The sequence below is a fragment of the Pituophis catenifer genome, unplaced genomic scaffold (genome assembly GCF_029215685.1).
Source record: "Pituophis catenifer annectens isolate HBS135680 unplaced genomic scaffold, rPitCat1.0.hap2 SCAF_12, whole genome shotgun sequence".
Taxonomy (NCBI): domain Eukaryota; kingdom Metazoa; phylum Chordata; class Lepidosauria; order Squamata; family Colubridae; genus Pituophis; species Pituophis catenifer.
In genome coordinates, this window is record NW_027256892.1 from 26,699,539 (window position 1) to 26,722,435 (window position 22,897).

Genomic DNA, 22,897 nt, shown 5'->3' on the forward strand with positions numbered 1-22,897 from the left:
GACAGCGTCTTGCTGTTTTCTTCTTCCTTTGTGAATTTTATTCTTTTGAATATGTTGCTGATTATTTCATGTGCTTTCCCTAGTTGTTCTTTTTTATTATGCTGAAGGATAGAAGAACAGAACAGAGAACAGAATTGAATAGAATAGAGCAGAATAGAATAAAATAGAATCTAGAGGCTGTGTATTGTTTAACCATTCTTGAAGCGGTTTTCTATCTGCTTGATATGTGGAATGCATAATTTCACTCGCTTTTAAGGTCGTACAAGCTTTTACTTTCAGAATGGAAAATTACAGAATATTACAAAATTCATTGTGTGCTACCAATTCCAACTTCATATCTCCATAGGAACAGGAAGTATTTTGTCAGCCCTGTGGGTGAAGATGAGCTCCTGTATCAGGTAGGCATTTATTTATGGTTAGATTGTTAATTTCACCTTTTTCCCAACAGTGCCAGGTGGTGCCCAGGTGTTGCCCTCAGGTTGGGCTAAGAAAGAAGGAGTGGTCCAGATCTAGCCATTGGTTTCTGTGGCAGAGGATGCTGTCTGCCCAGAGTTGATCCAACTCCAACCCTTTCATCACCACAAAATCCTGGCATATCAACCAACACACTAGCGGACCGAAACTGTGGCCAGTGTACCTCCAAAATGGGTCCCACAGTTTTTCATGCTAAGGATTTGAAAGTGGGTAAACTAGAAACAGGAAGAATTCATGAAAGACCCTGTTTTGATATCAAAGTATCAACATGGTTGCCACATAGATGAGTTTATCACTTACATAGACTCAGACAGAAGCAAAAATTTCCTTTGGATCAGCTCCAGAAAGATTCCAGAAGATCTAGAATCACCCAAGCCACCAAAGTAGCCATTGATTTGTCCCTCCAAATGGTGCCTCGGCAAGCCTGCATTGACCCATGCAGCACCACACCCCACATCCTAAATCAGGGCCTGCTTCTTGGGTGGCAAAGAGCTTCCTGGTGTGGCTGGATCAGAACCACAATCCTGCAATCCTCCCACAGATTTCACTCACCCTCAACTGGCTGTTGCCAACCTGTAGTGAAGTGTGGGTTGCCTCATTTTTGATTGTCCTCAATGAGCCTTTTGACCCTCACGGACCAGGCCACCTCCAGGGTCCCTAGGCCCTGTCCAAGCACTCCACTCTGCTCTCCCCCGTCTTCTTCTCCCTGCCCCCAGTGAGTCTTGCTTACCTGTCTGCATTACAAGATCTGATTAGCTCCTTGTCCTCCAGAGAAATAAACAGCATCTTTGGCTAAATGAAGAACGGAAGATCCTAGATGGAAAGAGACACTTATTTATCCCTTTCTTAGATGCCTAATGAATAATATCATGTTTGCAGAAACTCATTTTTGAGAGGCAAGGACAAGAGACATGTAGGCAAGAAGCCCAGAGGAGGCGCCAATATTAATTTTGCCCTCAAAAGGTTTACGCTAAAATACGGATGTTACTATGTTAATGTCTCCCTTCTTTTCTTGACGTGACCTGTGAAAAACACTTAGTGTGACTTTGCTCACCAAGGGGCTAATTCTGTGCAGGTTTGTTGGTCAAGGGGACTCTGTTTTAATGAGCGCCCATCTCCAGTCTCAGGACCCCAGCCTCACTTCTGTCCAGGTGAGCTTTCCAGCATCCTCAGCCCAGAGGAAAGTGGAGTGCCAGACTGCATGGACCTGCCTCCACTCTCATGCATGCTCATGGGGTGCTTCTAGGGCAGATGTCAGCAACCTGAGGCTCTGGAGCCGCATGTGGCTCTTTGGGCCCTCTGCTGTGGCTTCCTGTCAGGTGATCCAACCACTAGCTGGCCCCGCCCCTCACCCTCCCAGTCACTCCTTGCCTGGCCTGAGAAGGTAAAGGCAATGGCTGTGGATGGAGAAGTGGCCAGGGCAGAGACAGAGAGATACAGAGAGAGGGGAAGAGAGAGAGACATAGAGAGATACGGAGAGAGAGTGGGGAGGGAGGGGGAGAGAGAGATGTCAAAAGTGTTTTGTGGTTCCTGGTGTTTTTAACAACCGGTTCTCTGTCCTAATGACCGGCTGGATAGGCGTGGCTAGGGGGTCGTGTGACTGGCGGAAGTGAGTGATGTGGAGTTGGCCATGCCCACCCAAGTTTTGTGGCTCATGGTGTTTTCTTTTCTGTGGGAAACGGGTCCAAACAGCTCTGAGTGTTTAAGGTTGCAGACCTCTGTTCTAGGGGGAGACTCTGGACCCTCTGAGGAATCAAGGCTCCTCCTGGATTAGTACTGCATTAACAGACTTATAAGGGCCGCTGTGGGTTGTGGGTCTTGGGCCACAGGCCCTGGTTGATGGGATGTGACAAGGAATGCAAACAAATTAAAGTCATACAACAAATAAACCTCAAAGGAAGTTAGTCAGGGAAATTACTTGAATTCAAACCATGTTGGTGATCAAACAAGAAATTGCCAGTGCTTGTTGAAAGGGGCACCATCCTTGGATGAGAAGCAAAGCAGAACTTCAATCCAAGATGGGGGCTCTTCCCTCCCTCTCTTAGAGCTAACAGGAGAAGTCACTGGGGGGCTGCCTGAGAATTCTTCTGGAAGAAAAGTCTTTGGGTTCTTCTGCGGTTACAGCTCCCATCCAGATGTGATTTTGGGGCCATTTCAACTTCATACATCCAAAGTTAGGCTCAAATTCTGTCAACATGTGGGATGGGGCTTTTTTCCAGAATATCTGGGGGTGGTCTTTAATTTGGGATTTTGGGATAATTTTAGAATCCCAGCTTCTTTTTGCAACTCTAATAACGTCTCCATTCTTTGCAAGACAATGATGGTGTCTTACATGTCGATTTTTGAATTTTTATTGTTGAACATGGCACATCAAAATATGCTTTCAACCTTTGGTCTTGAAAACATTCCTTAAACACATCCCTTATGGATGAATAAACAGATTAAAAACTTCTCTTGCAAGCTAGATGGTACACGCCATTTAATAAATGGTGAGGTAAACTTAATCACAGGCAATTGCTCTTTCACGCTTGCTCAGAGGTCACTTAATAAATTCCACACTGACTTCTGGGGTGGCCTCATTCACTTGACCCTCATTAAATGGAAAGTCCCACACATGTTCCTGGAAATCTCTTTCCCAGCAGCCTGTTAGTGCACAGTGGGTGCCAGGATGAATCAACTGGCTTTCTACATCATGGTCATCAACCATCACCAGCACAGCAGCATCTTCCATGGGTAGAACTTGGCATCCTTCCCAAGTCCAGTCTGTGCCAGCAGATGGTGGCACTTTGGAATATAGAACCCAACTGGATCACCTTCTTGGGTACTCTCTTCGTGCCTAGGATGATCTTGAGAACAGGATGCTGGCCAGACATTCAGATGATTCCCAAGGATAAGGAGGTGTCCATGCTGAGGCCTCACCTTCTCACTAGTTGAATGACCAAGACTTGAGTCCATCCGCTCTGGAGTCTGGAGGGGCAAGCAGGGACAGGGGCCCACCACTGTAAGAGCAAGACCCTTTGATGCAAGGATGGAGCCATCAAACCTCGCTCAGTGGAGCAGCCTGGAAGTGTGCTGGAGAACTTCTTGCTCACCTGTCCATGCCCTTGGTGAGACGCCTTCTGGCCTTGCTGCTCAGCCAATTGAAGTGGCTTCTCTTCTTTGCAGGACAGGGCCGTAGCCACCAACCCTGCTTTGCAAAAACGCGAGAGAATCATCTTCAGGACTCCCAGCCCCCAGCAGTTCCCCTGAGATGAAAGAGCAGAGAAAAGCATGTGGCATTTATTCATTTTCTTTCTTTTTTCCCTTTGGTCCCTCTAAAAAAAAAAAAGGATTACCTAGAAATATACTGGAAGGATAAACCATGGGTATTTAGATTTGCAAAAGATCTGGGGTGGAGGCAGGCAGGGGTGAGGAGAGAGAAGTTAAACCCTTTTGATGTAACTTTGAATCAGTTATTTCAGAATTATATCTAAGGGACATAGAAAGACAGAATCATTTTAAGTAACAGAGAAAGAGGATACATCAGAGAATTCTTTTTTTAAAATCCTACCTACTGCTAGACCCAAGTGTGCTCCTGCGGTTCCCCGTGGATAAATTATTCCAGCTTCCAGTTCTTCTTATAGCCAGTGGCAAATTGGCAGTAGGTGCCTCCACGGAAAGATGCAACTTCAGAAAGAAACCAGATATGGCTGTCTCTGCTGTGGAACCTGGGATGCCTTGATCCTTGTAGGGTCCTAGGCATCCATTCCCCTCCCCTCCCCTCTCCTTCACTTCTATTGTCTGGCTTCCCTTCTACTGGCTTTTTTTTTTTTTTTGAGGTGGGGGGAGGTAGAAGAGTGTCAAAAATATGCAGCAACTGTTACAGTTGAGCCAGGGAATATAAGAACGCATGAGAAAGAAACTCAAGATTGCCTCGCCTTGATTCTCTTGGGTATAAGTGGGAGAGAAAGAGACGCCTTCAAGATTTGCTGTTGGAGCCAAAGCAATAAAGTAGAATTCTGGGTACCAATCTTGAAGGGCCAGCAGACGGCCTCTGAAGGGGTCTGCCAGCCCCCCTCCCTCACGCCCCACCCTTTCTGCTCCTAGTACCCTGATGGGACCAGCCCTCTTTTTATCCCAATCAAGTCCAAGGAGATCTGAGCTCTGTCAAGGATGGTTTGGGGAGGCTCCCCAGGTCCCCCACTTTTCCCCAAACATCCATAGTCATTTCCTGCACACCTTCCCAAGCCTTTGCCGAAGACAACAAAAGATGTGCTTTAATAAGCAAGATGCTCCATGCCTGAGCAGTGTGTCAGCCTCCATTTGTAATGTTGGTGACAGACGGATCTCTGGATAATCGCAGCCTCTTTGTACTCAATGGAGTCGGATTGGAGCAATTGAACGTCTGAGGAAGATTACAGGCAGTTATGCACATCGCCTGTCATGTTAGCTGTGGCAGGCGCCTTTTTCAATTGACCACTCAGGCACTGGAGTTTCTGGGACAGACGCTGGAAGCATTCAGGGCCTCCAAATGAGGCTTTGGGAGGACCCTTCCCCCCAAAAATAGTTCTGCCGGCTATAACCCACCTGCTCCCATCCCCATCTCCAAAGGCTCCCAGACATGCAGGAGTAAATTGGGGGAAACCCACCTGTTATGGATGAGGCACCTGCCCCCTCCACAGGACTACACAAGGGCCATTGAGAACTGATCCTCAACCTCCCCTTGGAATCCAGACCTCCCCCTCCCCAGCTCCAAGGCAGGGCTCACTAGTGAAGATCTCTCAGGTTGGGGCTGCCAGAGCCATGAAGACCCCACGGCCTTCTCCCTTGGCACAGAGGGGCTCTGACTCAATCCTTGCCCATCCCAAAGATCTTCCTTGACCAGCTGTGACTCAAGATGAAGGCCTGCTGCCCACCAGAAGCTCCTATCAGATCAACCAATGGAGCAGCATAAATGCTAAGCTGAAGCAAAACATGGACCCTTTCGAGAATCACAGCACTCAAATTGCTCTACTCCCTGACATCACTATGTGAAAAACCTGCCTTGGTGGCTGCCTGGAACAGGCCCTGCTCTGACTTCCCCATGTGGCAAGGCCCGAAGGCTGCTGAAGCTGCTGGTTGTGGATGCTCCAGCCTTTCGGAGCTCAAGAGGCTTCCCTAGTTTGCTCTTTGGCCTAGTGCTGGGGAAACCCCAGAGGGTGCTGAGCTGGGGATGAGCCATGAGGGGGAAAGACAACAACCCCCATTGGCAGCCCTCTCGGCCCCCAGGCCTTGCTGAAGGAAAACCAGCCCTGCTGCCCTGGCAACTTTTGGGCAGTGTTTCTGGTGCGCCCACCCCCACCCCCACCCCCACTCCCTCCCAGCTGCCTTCTTTGCCTTTTCCCTTAGTGTGCATGTCACCGGGAGTATGTCTATTTATCCCACTAAATGCTCGATTGCCAGAGGGGGCCACAGCCAATAACTGGAGCCTGCTTAAGCATGATCGATGAGAGCTCCGTGGCAACGTGGCCAGGCTGCGAATCTGGAGAGCCCCGGGAACCAGAGATATGCAATCAGGCCTGACTCCGCCAGGATTTCCATTTGTCATCTGCAAAACGGGTGAGGAGAAGGTGACTCCGGGGCCCGCAGGGAGCTGGTCAGCCGATGCCCACCTGGAACTATTGGGGGAGGGAAGTTCTGCTCCTAACCTCCTCATTGGATGGATGGCCTGCCACCAAGCCAAGAACCACCACCCCCCCAGTCTTTCTGGGGCATTGATGGTGGAGAAAGACAAGAGTAAAGCTTGGCCTGGGTAGGAGCCCCCCACCCTGGCTGCCAGAGGTCCCATTCTTAGCAAGCTGTCACCACCATTCCCTTCCTCCTTCCGGCCTAAGAGGCAGTGGCTCCATTTCTCTGACAGAGACAGGAACCAAGGTTAAATTTACTCAAAGTCCTGAACCTTTTTGCAATGCCCATCTTTAGGCAATGCCCAAGTGTCTCCCTCTTGCTGGAGACAACTTGCAGCTTTTGCTCATGGAAGTGAGATCAGGAAGCTCCCTCTCCTTGCCATTCCACCCCAGTGCTTCTCGTGCAACCAACTGGCCAGCAGAATTGCTTTCTATATCTTATTCATCCACACACCAATTTCTCTCTCCATCATTTTACTAGTGCACCTCCAGCTAAGTGGAAACATGCCTGCCTGTGTGCCTCTTTGCTCTTCAGCCTGGGCAATGGGGGCCCCAAGGGCAGCACTTGTGAGACTCCCTCGGGGTCCAACAGAGGTCAGGCCCTTCCATCACTCAGCCCTAGCAACATGCCTGCCATGTTGGAGAAAGGTTCCGACGAATGGAGACGGGCAGGCTGTCCCCCGGGGAAGGAGGGAGGCAGCCTCCAAAGGCTCTGGATGGCAGGAGGCCACCTGGACAACAGGAGCACAATGACTTAAGAAGGAGGACCACCTCTTGCAACAATCCACAGACATTTTGCAATCATCCCCTGGCAAAACTGGGAGGTTGTAAGAAGTGCCGTGTGCTTTTGTGAGCAAAGTCAAGCAGGGAGAGAAGAGCCTGAAAAATGAGAGCCAGCAAGCACCATCTCTTGGCTGCATTTCAGGGTAAACTGCAAAAATAAAGCAAACACCTCATGTATTTGAAGAATGTTTGTTGTGCCTATTGTCAGTTTTGTTGTGTTGTACAATAATAGCAGCTGTGTTATCAATGAGGAACAGTCCCTGTCCTTTCCACATGAAAAGGATTGATGCCTGCAGTGTGGCTGCTGAACACACAGCCCAGTCGAGGGCTTATGACAGTTGTCCCTCTGCACTGAGATGCAGACAGACCAGGTGGGGCCCGTCACTGCCCTTCTGGGGCTCCCCGAGATCTGATCGCTTCCCTGGCCAAAAATATTTCCCATATTGGAGCCGAGCATTTCCACAGCTCAGCCTCGCACAGTGTCCCAGGGCGATCATTCAGGGCCATTGCCCACCAAATCCTTGACATTCCTACCTACCTCCTATATGCCCTGCCTGCCTGTCATCCCTTCCTTTTGGGGTGATGCCTGGAGGAGATGCATGCCCACCTGGGGTTTGCCCCTCCAGTGCTCCTGAACACTGAACTTGGCAAACTGTGACTGTCACCATCTAAGATCTCTCTCTCTCTCTCCCTGTCCCCCCCCCTCTCTCCTTCTTCTGAGGCTTCCACTTAGTTGAGGGAAAGCTGGCAATGCCAGGCAGAGCAGGCCATATTGCTGGCCGATGCCCTACCTTGCACTTGCAATCCTTCTGGGTGTGGAATAGCAGCCTCTTATCCCTGCGCTCCCAGAGCCAAGGGCCTCCTCCTCCCCTCTCCTCTCGAAAGCCATTCCAACAAAGCCTCCTCCCTTCTCCTGCCTGCTCCTCTAAGGAGGACTATCAGGCTCAAAGGCCCACATCGATGATGCCGGGGAAATGATTCACTCCATAAGCGTTTAGGGAACTGCAGGATTGCGCCATGTTTCTCTTTAATGAGCCTGTGGATCAACCTCATCCTATGGTCCTGGGACCCAAAATAAAAGGAATGGTTGGTGGTCAATGCTTTAATGAAAGTTGGGCCTCTGGAGGGAGGCCGAGAGACAGGAAGCCTCTCCTGCAAATCTTCCCGACAGCTCTAGAAAGAGGAACTGGTGGCATCGTTTCAGCATCAATGACTTTGCAGATTTCTCAAAATATATACGGCCTCAATAGGTGTCTGAAGCAGTGATTACCTTCCATTATGTCCGGAGACGGATTCTTCTCAGGGAGTTTTTTAGATCAGGACTAAGGACAGCAAAATGGGCTGTCCAAGGTCTGATCTTGGTAAGCAGGAATTGGGATCCAGTCCCAAGGAACTGGACTGCGGCTGAGCCCAGATCTTGCCTCTCCTGGTGACCCCAAAGCCCATTTCTGTCTTCCCTCCCCCACTCCAACCCCCACCCCCATCCCCTTAATGGCCGGGAAAATGAAATGTATTGCTTAGTATAACGCTAAAGGAGATCTACGGCTTTTCATTTCAGTATTTAATTGGAGAAATTGCTGCTTCTCCATCAATTCTGAGTGAAGGAAGAAATGACATAAAATCTACTGTACACTATTAAAGTAGCTGAAACAAAGGGAGATTTTAAAAAAAAGGACAAAAAGAGAAAATTGTTCAAGTAAGAGTTGTCTAAAATTCTGACCAAGGGAGAATGAGAAGAAATAATTGTTGTTCATCAATTCTGGCTGGGTTTCTGTATCAATTTAACTCTACCGTCACCACCTACTCTGTCAACCGTCAACCCCACTCTGGGGATGAAATTAAAAGAGTGTTTTCAAAACGCTGTTTAGTGGTACTAAAAAAGGACTTTTGGGGGAGATTGCTCCCGAAAGCTGTGACACTGAGGACGGTCCATAATTTCATGGACTGTGACCAGTTTATCTTTTGTTTTGTTTAGACTTTATGTGCCTGAATCAGGAGCAATAAAAGGGCTCAGTCACATAATGTGGCCATCATCTTGGTTTTTCAACCCAATCCCTGCAGATGCCCCAGGCTCTGGAAGCAGGCACGCCCGCCTTGATTGGCATGTTGGGTGACTTTGAGCCAGTCCCCCTCTCTCAGCCCAACCCACCTCACAGTTGATGTTGTGAGGAAAAGAAGAGAAAGGAATATTAGTTATGTTTGCCAGAGAGAGAAAGAGAGGGAGGGAGGGAGGGAGGGAGGGAGGGAGGGGGAGAGAGAGAGAGATTTTTAAATGACTGTTGTTTTGATAGATAGATAGATAGATAGATAGATAGATAGATAGATAGATAGATAGATAGACAGACAGACAGACAGACAGATACGATAGATAGATATAGATAGATAGATAGATAGATAGATAGATAGATAGATAGATAGATAGATAGACAGACAGACAGATAGATGATAGATAGATACCATAGATAGATAGATAGATAGATGATAGATAGATACCATAGATAGATAGATAGATAGATAGATAGATAGATAGATAGATAGATAGATAGAGATAGATAGATAGATAGATAGATAGATAGATAGATAGATAGATACCATAGATAGATAGATAGATAGATAGATAGATAGATAGATAGATAGATAGATAGATAGATAGATGATAGATAGATAGAAGTTCAGCCTAGACCTGCTCTATCCAAGCATCCTATTCCCGCCTTCCCCTGGACAGAAGCTACAAGAAGCCCCTCCCACATGAGTAGTGACCCTTTCGCAAGCACCATTTAATGAGACGGAAGACCGGCTGAAGGCAAACTACCCCATCCACACCAGCTGTTCTAATCTAATGAGCCAAGTTCTGCTTTTCAATCGGTGTTTGACCTTCCCAATTCTAAGCGAGCCCTGAAGTTCTTGTCAGAATGGGACGAGGCATTTAATAAGAGCTGCTGAAAAGTTTGCAGCCACCAAGAACTGCTGGAGTCCTTTCCTTTAAGCAAGGTATAAAAAGAAGGAGAAGAAAAGATTACTTTGAGAGATAAAACTTACTCCCCAACCCGGACAGAGTCCAAATCTAAAGCTTGCCAAGCAAAGGTTGGTGGGTTCATCATTCACTCCATCCCTATAATGGACCAAAGAGGTTTTGTTCCGTCGTTCTCTTCTCCAAAATGGAGGCCAATTTATGTGCAAATGCGGCTCAGAGCCTTCTCCAGTGCTCAGACCCCCTGGCCATGGTTGAACTCCCTCCGGGCTCCAGGCTGATCATCATCAGGCCCCTTTCCAGGAAAGGTGAGCATGAAAGGATCGCTTTCACTCATCACTGCATCTGACATCCAATTCCAGGAAGCTGGTTTATAACTGATCCCCTACCCTGGATCATGACAGGTATTCCTTGGGCAGGTATAGTAATGGTTATAGATAGTTATAGACTATTAGATAGTGATATACACCTGTGCTGGAGGGCTGGTTGTATTCGCCATGGGTCAAGTGGCTTTTCATGAGCATCAGTCTTTCAACCTCTTTTTCTTGGAGGTGCCCAGTGCTCCTCCCACTCAGTGGAATCACTCAGTACAATTTCATCATGACTCTGGACCAGAAATGGAATGAATATCTACAAATATTTGAATTCACACAAACCTCTAATATCAACAATTAGTCTTTGAATATACTTCTTTTTTGTTTTGTTTTTCTGTGCTCCTGTAAGATACTAAGAGAACCTTTGCTGTTGGGCTGAATATAAATATCAAGAGAAAGAAAAGGGCTTTAAGCTTTAAGGATGACTCGGGGCATCTGCTAATGTCTGCTGTCCAGGAGACGAAGCTGCCAGTCCCTGATCCAGCCCTTGGCCAGCTATACCCTAGTCATTGCCCACTCTGGCTGGTAGGTTCTGCCAGCCCAGGCATTTGAACCACAAGACTCTGGAAAAGTGACCCGAACATGGTCAGCGGGGAGACACGGCAACCTTTCAGAAAATTGCCCCAACACAACAAATGGAACTGGGATTAATGGCTGTGCTGGTGCTGACCAGATGGCGTCCATCAGGCCCCCCCAGCACCTTTTTTAGAGAAGTTTTAAGTTGGGGCAGCAGGTCAGACATGAAGAGTTAGAGGGCTGCCTTGTATTATTCTGAGTGCTCCGAAACAAAACAGGAGCATATTCTCTAGTAGTTCGGCTGGCAGGACAGCCCAATCACCCCATTCTGGGGAAAGCTTTTTAACTTGCATAGTAAGCATTAACCAATTAATGATTTTGTTTACATGCAAGACAATGAAGGCTTCGTTAGAGTGATTTAATTCTCTTTAAAAAAATACAAGAGGGAAAACAAGGTTTTTGCTTTCCATATTATAAACTCAAAGAGTTAATTGGGAAGTATTCATTTTGTTGCTATGAAACATAATCACCCTCTAATTAGTGGGAGCCAGTTATTCTGATATAATTACAGGATATTATATAAATAAGCCCAGGGAGGGGAGAGGAGCCATGACAGAGAGGTGGGAGGGAAAGGGTCTCCAACTGGGACTCTGGGCACCAGAGAAGGCACCGGCAGGGCCTTGGATGACTTTGGGAGCCTGACCACCTCTGGCTCCCCGGCGTGGGGTTCAAAATCTCCCGTCTTATGGTAGTGGCACAGAAGACCCAGGATTGGGACTTCTGTGCCACTTCTTGCTTTTCTAGAAGGAAACTTCCTTTGCTTCCTCTGTGGTTTCCAGCACTTTATGAGGGGCAGGAAAAGTAAGATGGAGAAAAGGATTTAGAAGGAAAGGATTAAATCTCTGTCTGCCTCTCTAAAAATAAAAGCAACCCTAGAGCCCATCCAGAGAAGATTTCAGCAGGAGAAGGGATTCTACACCATGGATGGTGACAAGGAAAGAGGAAGAAGAATCTGGAGGCCCTGCCCCACATCCTCCCTTCCAGAAGGCTTCAGGGAGCTTCGCTGCACAAGAAAGTGGAATGGCCACCTGGAGAGATCTGAACCTCCGTCTTCCCAGGGTTTCCTAAGCCCTGCTGAGATTCCGGCTGCAGGGAGTCCAGAGCCCCCAGCCCATTCTTTGGCCTAGGACTCCCAGCAACAGGACCTTCATCTAGTCCTCACCCTCAACACTCCACGTAGTTCAACTGGGAGGCTGGATGGGAACGAGGAACGGAGAAGCCTGCTTGGAGAGGGGCTGGTGAGGGGCTTGGAGTTGCTGAAGGGCAGGACGAAGAGCCCCTCCTGACCCAGCCTCTGCCTGGGGGGAAGCTTCTTCGCATGGGGAGAACCAGAGTGAACCGTCCAGGAATCAACATCCATCCAGGAAGACCTTCAGGAACAGGTTTGGGTGGAGCAGGGAAGAACTTTGCTCTGTTCCTTTGGTCGTCCAGAGGGGAGAGCGGCAAAAGGCAGGTGCTGTCCCACGTTGGTCGAGATGGGGCCAGGATGCTGGGTGATGTGTTGGGTCTGGGCCACAGGGCAGAGGCAACCCTCAGCCCCTGGAGACCTCAGACCACCAGGGCTCCCAGTTCCCAGCCCCTCCTCTCCACCTCCAGTGTGGACAGAGGACATTTTGCTGGCTCTCCTGCGAGAGGAGCCAGGTTTTTGCAGTAGCAGAAGGATCAACCCCTCCCTCCCCTTTGCCTCCCTCATTCATCACTGTCACATCTGGAGAGGTTTTTTATTTAACAACCAATTTATTTCCAATTTAACTAATCTCGGGCTGCAGCATCTCACACAAACACACCGAAGGCGTCGTCTGCTGTAAATAGACTTACCGGCCACCCCAGTTAATGTAAGCTCCCATCAAAGTACATCAGGCAGGAGAGAGACACCAAGAGGAGATTGCCAGGCTGATCTGGGGGGGGGGCAGAGAAAGACTGTCCCCACCCCGTTTCTCTGGGCTCCGAGAGCTGCTTAGATTTATATATTTGCCTTCCGGATCGTCCGCCTCACCTTGAGAAGCCAGCGCTGGCTTTCATAAACAATTTATGGGGAGATAATGCAGAGAGACTTGGAGGGAGGCAGGGGCTGAGCTGGGGAGGCAGGAGGGCAATCAGAGAAGGACGCTCTCCATTTCCCTCCAACTCACATTATAACTCCCAGCTCTGCCTTCACATCCCTCTGCCTGTAAGGTCAGGTTGCAACTGTACAATGTACTTTGGAAGCAGCAATTGGGTTTGATAAGGGAAAGTCTGCCCGGATAAAAGGGGCAGCTAATCGCATGGCAACAAGCCCCTCAGCAGCTCAAGGAGTCCAGAGGGAGCCGGGTGTAGCGTCAGAGCCACCCGAAGCCCCCTGGCCAATGGTACTGCTTCTCTCTTTGCCCATCATCTCTGAAGCCAAACAGGTCTGGCATCCCATCAGTCCTCCCTGCCCAGCCTTGCTTTCTTCTGCATCTCCTGGAAAGATAAGCCTTCAGCTGCCCCTTCAAAGGCAGAGGAAGCTTTTAAAGCCCTGTTAAAAGCCCCCCTCCTGATTGCCATCTTTCCATCAACCCCTGAACGGAGCAAGATAAACAAGTCCTTGAAAAAACACTCTCCCAGCCGGGGCTCAGACACAAGAGGAGCTCAATCCCTCTGTCAAAGAACAGCCACAGTCCAGAGTGACAGGAGGAACTTCACGACCACCTGCTGCTCACCACCCACCAGCCTGCTGTGGCCAAGCGCCTTTGATCTCGAGGGACAGAGCGACAGCCGGGCAGAGAGGCAGCCAAGACAGGCAACCAGGCTGGACCCAGACTGGTCCAGGCGGTCTTCAATGCCAAAATCCACCTATGGTCAAAGACTTATCACTCCTTCCACCCCACCCCACCTCACCCGCATTAATGACTAACTCTATAAGCCAGTTAGCAATGCAGCCAATGCTTGACCCAGAGGGACTCAGCTCATAAAGCCCTAAGAACAAGACAAAATTGCCAATCCTACAGGACACAACAGGAATGGCCCGTTGTTCCTCTTTCACAGCTCTTTAATTGTTGGAGGCACCATCGGAGGTGCCAAAAGGATATTGGAAATGTTGCTTCACAGATTGGGAGGGAAACTAATAGAACAGGAGTTCCTGCATTTTTCCCTCCAGCTACCATCCCAGCCCATGTGGGAAGGGTAACCCACCAGCTGCCTGTTTGTAAATAACAGCCATGTGGAAGTCCAAGGTCAAAGTGAAGGTCATAAGCATGACTGCATCAAGTGGAAAGTTGCTTTCTCCAATGCCCAGTGCAGGATGAGGCCCAGGTTTCCAAAGAAGTGCATTTCCTCTGGTCAAAAGGAACCCTTCTGGACCCTGGGCCTCTTCCCAAGTGCCTGGCATAAGAGGAACAGGCTTCTATTTGTCTCTACCAGCCATAAAACCGTTGCCTTCTCCACCACAACCTAACAGATGCTGGTGGATCTGTGGAAGCAGTAATCCAATATCATGCTTTGGAGCAAAACAAGCAGAACAGCAGCAGGAGGACAGCATAGACATGGCGCCTTGAACCCACTCATCATCATGGCCCCATATGGCAGAAGGACGAAGGCTTGAAACCCACAGAAGGGCCAAGCCAGCCAATGAAGCCAATGGCACAAGGAGCTTCTGCTAATTAGAAACCAGCAGATGGGAGGATGGCAGTGTGAGCCCCAGGCTCCCACCCCGGCCTTGGCTCCAGGTCTCCATGCTGCCCCTTCAAGATGGTAAATCTAGAGTCTGAACTGGTCAATTTGGGACCATCTCTTGCCCAGCTCCATTTCCCAAACAGAAGATGTCCTGCACCACAAAATGCCTCTGGAAGAAGCTGCTTTGAACCTGGTGCTTCTCTGCTTGGAGGGGCAGGACCATCAAGTCCACATTCAGAAGATGCCAAGAAGATACACGAGAGGATCTGATGGAATCGGACGCTTTGAAAAACCCACCGGCAGGAAGTGAGTGTGCAGTAGCAACATCCTCACGCACACACATTCCCATCAGTTTGCTTTGAGAGGTCTATTGACTCTATTACCGGAAGATAAAATACAACCACTGTGACTACTGATTATTGATAGCCTTATTCTCCATCTCTTTTCATCATTATCACTGGAGCTGTATTATCTGTTCTTCCCAGGGCATTTGCTAAGATAAAGGAATGCCAGCTTCAAAAGAAGGACAGGTACAATATTCTACCCCAGACACGCAGAGACATAATATTTTGCAGCTGGCCTTACGCGAGATGTTCAGCAGGTACCCATTCATATGCATTTTCTCTGCTGTTCAAAACACTCGCCATTGCAAATAGCTTTTCTTCTCCTTTTTTGTAACATCTTTGAAAAAAGATAATATGTACAGAAACCTGCCAGCATATCTCCTACGGGCTGAAATCCGAAGCAGGCTCTCTTGGAAAGAGGCCCAGTTTGAAACGATGACGTTGGGACTCCTGAGCCGAGGTGGCTTGGTGGGCTGGTTCCTTGTCTTCTTGCCTCCGGGCTGAACATTCCTGCCCACTCACTAAGACTCTTCGCTCTCCTCAGAAGCACTTCCCATTCATCAGCTGCCCCCTTGAACTGGCTGAAATACAAAGCCAAAGGAACAAAGGAGGACTTCTGGGGAGGCCTTCAAAGGACGCGGCAAATCACAGGGCCGGAGCCTCTCTTGCCCTCAGCGTTGCTGCTGTGGGTTGTTGGTGGCCCCGAGCTTCTCTAGGCAAGCCTGGAATCCGAGGGGGCCTCTTTGTTTCTCTGCTGTGGGTCAGGCAGGCATATCAGCTCAGAAACAGGAACAGGTGGAGCAACCGAGGAAGGAGTGGTGGTCAAGGAAACTGATCGCCTGGCCTCCCCATTCATTGGCAGCACAAGGAACACTTTATCTTTTGCTTTTGTTCTCTTTTTTTAATCCCCATTCTTGGAAACAAAGTGACGTTTCTATGGTGATTACCAAGTCACAATTCTGGCTGAGTGTCGCCCTGAGCCTCAGGAGGAGACTGAAGATGGCTTGGCCAGAACTGCTCTGCATCTGAGTTTCTGCACGGGGGCTTCCTATGTCATCTTTGATTTAGGCCCTCCGGTTCAGGAAGGGGCACAATACATGCAGTGGCTATGAGCTCAAAGAGTTGATAAATCCTCATTCCAAATTCCAAAACAAGGAAGGTTTTTGTACGAGTCTCAAGTCTCATCTTTTCTGGCCACCAATCTCCAGGCTGGGGGGCAGAAGGTCTGGGTCATTCCAACCACTCCAGGCCCAAAGGCCTTCTTCCAAAGAAGGGGAGCACTGGAGATGCCCTTTCCAGACTTCATGGCTTCGTCTGAGGGAGGATTAGGCCTTTCCACAGGGCAGCCCCTCAACAGGAAATTCCAGAGACAATCACTGAAGGGCAGTTCGGCAGCCCAAGGTTAGCGAGGATGTGCATTTTTTTTTTTTGCACCTCCGTGGAAATTTGGGCAAGGAAGACAAAGAGAATGTAGGTTTATTCTTCCTGCTGCACTAAACGGTACTGGGAGAGCACAGAGTCCGGTCTCTGCCCTTTGAAGTTCAGGCCTGCCTCTGCCACAAAGGAAATCCATTCTGAATAAATATTCTTCCCCATCTCAGAAGAAGGGCAGGCATCAAAACCTTGCCCGATTCATTCCTTTTTGCTCTCTCACCCCGAGCCAAGTCTTCCATATTGCAGTTGAATTATTACTTTTCTTTTCAGGTATACATTCATGGTAGAAACTCACCTGCTCCTAGTTTCAGCTCCCCTTGCACAATTGTCTGTCTGTCTGTCTGCCTGTGTGTGTTGTGTTGTATGAAGAAAGAATAGGGAAAGAGACGGCTAAAGGGTCCATGGAGCACAGCAGCGCCCCCTCCCATGGGGTGAGTGGAAGGTCTGAGTTTGGGGCTTTCAGGGGGTCTCCCTCTTTCAACCGCCACGATAGACCCGTGGCTCTGAGGAAGAGTTCAAGCTGATCATGGAAGCCCGACTGAATGCCAGCATCAAAAGGGGATCATCAGAACTCTGTAGGAAGCACCCAGAATCCAGCTATGAGGCTGATTACCCCTCTCCTACCCACCCCCATCCCTCATCGGCTGCACAGGCCTTGCTGGGCTAAGCTCCCTACAGGGGCGAGGAGCACCGGGACAAGATGGCTTCAACCAGGGGATGTTCTTCAAGTGGATATTCAAGAAAAAAAATCATGACAGTCATGTACCTGGAGACCACTGATCCCAAGAGAGAAGACACTAGAGAAACTTGAAGAGGTTCCTGAGCAGCTTCACATTTTGGAGAAATGCATCTGCATGGGAGAATCTAAGTCAGGGGGACTTCTCTCCAAGGCCCTGCCACCAGGAGATGCATAGTCTCAGAAAGCAATCTGAGATCCACATTAATCTGGATCACATTATCTCCTAAAATGAAGCTGTTCCCAATCCGTTCTTGACTGCTGGCTTGGCTGCCTCACCCTTCCTAAACATGTCCGGTCAAGTTGCTCTTGTCTTGTCATGGGGATCTTAAGGTGCCAAGATCAACTCCCATCTGCTCTCTTGGTTCCTTAGAGCCCACTCAGAACTATCAAAGCCCACCTCCTCAATTGAAATAGCCCAGAGGCTGCTTCCCATGGTCACTCTGGGTTGGCTTTGGCCCCCATTTCTAAGTCATACTTTTGGTTTATTGTACATATTTTTGGCATCTACATGAGATTTCATTGATACAACCTCTGGATTTTAAAAAAAACAGCATTAAGAATATAATTTACTGTATCTCTCAGGAAGGAATTTGCGAGTGGCATGCTGCTTCTCACCCCCATTTTTCGGGGTTCCTTCTCTCATGTCTTAAACCTCTGCTGCAGCTCATCTTCCAGTGCTTATGGAATTCTTTATGTGTTCCAGGATCCACCGAGCCAACACCCTGGATCTCTCTGAGTGAGAAATGCCACACCACCAGCCAGCCTGTAATTATTTTCCTCCCTCTCTGGGGCATGAGATGCCAGACGTGTCATCCAATTGCTACAACTCTCTTTCTCCAGCTCTGCGGCAAGGCAGGGGCTGCCGCAGCCCCAACAACAAAGCGAGGGAGAGCACAAAGCTGGGGGCGGGAAGAGAGATTCCATTGTTTTCTCCTTTCTTCTCAAGATGGTTTTGCTTGTGTACTTATTTTTCTGGCAGCTCATGATACGTGCTGAAGTTGAGAAACTATGACCCATCCAAGACTGTGTGGGCATCTGGATCCCACGCCCAGCCCTGCCCCAACCACAGAATGGAATCATGGGCCTGGAAGGGACTTTGAAGGTCTTCTAGTCCAACCAAGGTTGTTGTTCAGAGATGTAACCACCTCAGACTTGAAGGTGGCCTCTCTGGCCTCACCCTGGACAGACCAGAGAGGGGGCTGTGAAGTGTTGTCTGGGGGTGCCAGCCTGTCCCCTGGTCTATCTCTTGTGAGAAGGGAGACAGGAGGTGCTGGGGGGGGGATGGCCCTTCCTGATTAGTCCATTTGCCCAAGACGCCTTGGCACTCCTTGAGCCCACCAGCCTGTATTGCAGTATTTACAGAAATTTCACCAACCTGGTATTTTACAGGAACATTTTGTTTCCAGTTTTTCCCCAAGGTGGAATGATCCTTTCCTTTCTTCCCTTTGTTAGATAGTACCACTATAATTAAAGTTTCATACCAACCTTCAAAAGGGGAGGCTGGTGGTGGAGGGAGGTTCTCCTCTTTGAAAACTGACTTACAAAGAGATGTCACCAAAGGAGAATGGGAAGTACAGACATGTGCAGCGTAGCAATCACTGAGCAGCAGACAAGGGGAAAAGAATGTTTTCTTAAAAGCCTCCAATTCAGGCAGAAAGGAGACTGCAAAAATACATATAATTTTTTGAGCAACACCTACAAGGCAAATCTTGATAAAATCAGTGGATTAAAGTTACCCTGCCTGGAGAGCGCAACACTCTGATGAGTGATGACCCAACAACATTAATGCCAGTTTTGCACTCCTTTTTTCAATGGAAAACTGAGATAAAGCACAAGAAAGAAGAAATTACACTGATGTCTATGCCTCAGTGTGCTCCCTCTCTCTCTCTCTCTCTCTCTCTCTCTCTCTCTCTCTCACACACACACACACACACACACACACACACACAGTATATAGTATCTCTCTCTACCTATCTCTCATTGCCATCAGACTCCCCATGTATTGCCAAAGGCAGCCACAGGGAAATAGAGGAGGGAAATAGAAAGAGAACTCTTCTTTAAGAAGGGTCCCAGTAGTTGCTAAGCTTTTCTCCACACCACATCCTATTTTTGAGCACCCTTTTAGTGTTTACTTCCTCCTCTGACAGGCTGACCCTCTGCGATGTCTCTGGCAGCTGGTTTTAGCCCCTGGGGTGTGCTGCTTCTCCCGTCCTGTCCAGTCAGGGGACTCCCTGGTCCACCTTCCTCTGTGGTCCTCCTGGACTTTGGGAGAAGCAGCTACCAAGGAAGTTTTCTCCCTCTGGACACTGGCAGAGAGCCCCGCCTGCCGTGATGTTTGCTCCAAATGACACCTTTGGAAGACAAAGAAGAGGAACTTGTGCTTCTCCTCAGACCTCTGCTAATTGAAGGAAAGCCAGGAAATCTCCATGTAGCATGAAGAAATGCAACTTCCTGCATTGAACGGCATTTATAGATGCGTGACACAACATCTTCCTGGCTCGTTAATATTTAAGAAATAAGAGGAGCAATATTAATGGTTTGGCTCCCTCTGTAGTCAGGTGGAAGATCCAAGAAAGAGTTGGAGCAGCCAAGACGGCACCCAGACTCAGACTGGGATCAAACTCGCCCCAAGGACAAGTCCCTTAGAAAATATCTTCAGCCACTGATTGTTCCTGGATTGCCAGTGACAGTGCCACAATCCAGCGGATTCAGGACAATTGGTCAGGGGAACGAACCAGAGTCCCCGTGTCGTGCAAACACAGACCAATAGAGGAGTCTCCTTGGGGGGGTGGGGGAGAGATTCCTGCACCCTTAGAGGGAATTCAGTCATTTCTCTGTGAAGTTCCCCTCTCTTCTGCAGAGGGTTCCACCAAAAATGTGAGAAGGTGATTCCACCAGAAATTGAGAAAATGCGGTGCCGTGTTGACATCAGGCCATTCTTGAGTGTCCTGCCAGTCTTTTCCCTGGAGATGGGCAGCAGATGGGCAGCAGCATCCTGCCCATGTGTGCAAAGCTCAAGCTGAAGCCAACATTACAGGCTCGGAAGGGGAGGGGCTGGGGAGGAAACATAGAGCTCTGTATGCACCAGGGTTTCACACCAGCCTGCTATGCACGCGAGAGATTGAAGGGAGCTGGAAAAGCACTTGATGTGCTTTCTAATGGTCTTGCACAAACCTGACCCATTGCTGCAGAATGACATCTTTGAGATAAGCAGGTGGTATCAGCACAAGAGGCCTGATCCCGAGCAACCACAAGCGAAGCCCGAATCAGTCATTAAAAAGTGAGTGTACCAGTGGAGATGCAACTCGGGCTGGTTTCTCCACCATCTCTGCCCACTCCCAGCCCAGAGCCTCTCCTGGTGAATCAGGCTGGGCACGTTAGCTGCTAAACAACCCCAGTCTTGAACTATGCGATGGAGAGAGGCCTACTGGCCACAGCAGGACAAGCTCAAAGAGGAGAGCCAGCGTTCAAAGCATCACCAATGGTTCTTGCTGTTTCATGTTAGAGCCATCCTTCTCTCCTTAGACCCTTTGCTCCTGACCCTCCTTGCACTTTGGGTTGCCGATTCTACTTCGGGGGTCACTACAGCTTTCCTGGCCAAAGCCCCCCCCCCCTTCAGCACAGCCTCATGGGCAGAGCCCAAAACAGTCCCTTGGAAGGCTGAGACCTTAATGAGGAGAAGGGGTTCTTCTAATGAGGAAACCCTGCTAAATGGCTGGGGTTGTTTATGAAGCAGGTCTTGTATTCCTTCATGGAAATTTCATTGGGGGCGTTAAGTATAGATAGTCACTGGACCAAAGCCTACCAGTAATTATGGGTAATTACTGTGCCTTGGTGTTTGGAATAACAATGGCAAGCAAGCACCTGCCGGGGGAGGCTGAGAAGTCAGAGCCATCCTGAGCTGAAGGTAACATCGGAATATCAGAATTTCAGAATCAGTGCAGATGGGGTTACAAACCCTGAGCTTGGAAAGGGAGGGGCAACACCTTGGCCAAGATGCCAATTCAGAGAATGTTAGCTCTTAGCTCTTAGACTTATATACATCCCCACGGTGCGTTACAGTCCTCTCTAAGTGGTTTATAGTGTCAGCATTTTGCCTCCAACAATCTGGGTCCTCGTTTTACCGACCTCAGAAGGATGGAAGATTGAGACAATCTTGAGTCGATCAGGATCGAACTCCAGGCTGTGGGCAGAGTTAGCCTGCAATACTGCATTCCAACCACTGCACCACCATGGCTCTTACACAGAAAAGCCAAGGCTCTGGGAGGTCCCAGCTAAAGAGTCCAGATACAGCTACCAAGCTGTCCTGCACGTGGCCACCAGAAGTAAAGCCACCAAGGTGACAGCTGCCAAAAAGCCACCAGCTAATGGACTGCCTGGAGCCCAAAATGGCAGCTTGTCATAATCACAAGTTCCTTTCTGTCTTCCTGGCCTGGACCTGGGCTTCATATCACAATGGCTTCTCTTGTGTAGCCACCAGTCGTCAATTAGTAACATGACTGTACTCCTGATCTGGGGTGACTTTGGCTCATCATTTGTGGTCTTGCTGAGCCCTAACCGGGCTCGCTATGCCCTGCTCTGCTTTATGGAACTTCAATTTAAAATTTCTGGTAAATCCTCCATGATTACTAGAGATGAGAAAGGATGGACCTGGGAACAGCAAGAAGCCCATTTCCCAACAGGTATGCAGAGGAAGGAAGTATCTCCCTGAGACCAGGTGGCCCATGATGCACAGCCTGGCAGGGGCTCAAATGGGCCTGGGAGCCAGCAGTGGCAAAGTGCCGAATGCATCCAGCTTCACCTCGGCTGTTCTCTCCAGCATGGATCCAAGTCACACCAGCCAGATGCCTGGAGGAATTACAGTGTTTGGGAAAGAAAACAGAACCACACAGAGACATTGTTGAATGTAAATAGCAGTTAAATATGCGTTGCCGTCTGCCATCCCTTCGGCAGCTTGCAAAGAAGCAGGAGGAGGCAGAGGAAGAAGTGGAAGGAAAGGGCCGGAGGGCCAGAGCCCTGTTCAAAACCTGCCCTGCTTGGACAACTTCCACCAGTCCTCACCAGGGACCGGCAGACAGTGTTCCCTAGTAGCCTCAGTCCCCCACACATGCACCGGCTGCCCCCAATAAGAGCCCCTCAGAAAGGCAGAGATGCCCCTTTGGGAATCCCAGGGGCAGCTGCTCTCTCCTGTGAGGGGGGGTCCTCTCTCCCTCCCACCAAGGGGCTCCTGGGGTTGCTGGGCCAGCCTCAAGTCACAGCAGTCTTTTTATTTAGCACCTCAGCCTAGTATACACAAGCAAACAACAATAAAATTATAACGTAATATCAATTTACCAAATGTTATCTAACCTAACAGCGCCATATGGTAACCCAGATGCACCCTCTTCCCTTAGACAGCAGCTCACGCCTGGAAGGGCTGCTCCTGGGTTCCTACCAGCTGCGGGAGACACCCCTGCAGCCCCTAGAAGGATCCCTTCCCACCCCAAGCCCCCCACCCCCCCACCCCAAATAGATCATCCCTACCAGAGATCCCAGGAAGCCTGGATCAGGCAATCCCGCCTGATCAATTTGAGCAGGACATAATGCCCCCTTTCACCAGCAATTCTCTCCATGTTCTATTCACATGAAAGATTGGTGGGCCTTTCGGACAGGTGGGTTGTTCCTCCCAGGGCTGGCAGAGAGGGAGGGGCAAAAGGGCTCTGCCCATCCTGCCACCTGCCACCACCCAGCCCTCTGCTGGGGGCAGCCTCCTCTGTTGGACCCCCTGCAACCACCTGGTCGGTCTCCATAGCGAAGGCCAAACAGGTTGAGTCTAAGCTGCTTTACGGAGAGAGAAGGAGGAGGCAGCTGACAAAGCCAATGCACTGCCCAACCAGCGTGGCCGGCGTCAGTGGAGACCAGGAGCCAGGCAGAAGAGCGAAGGG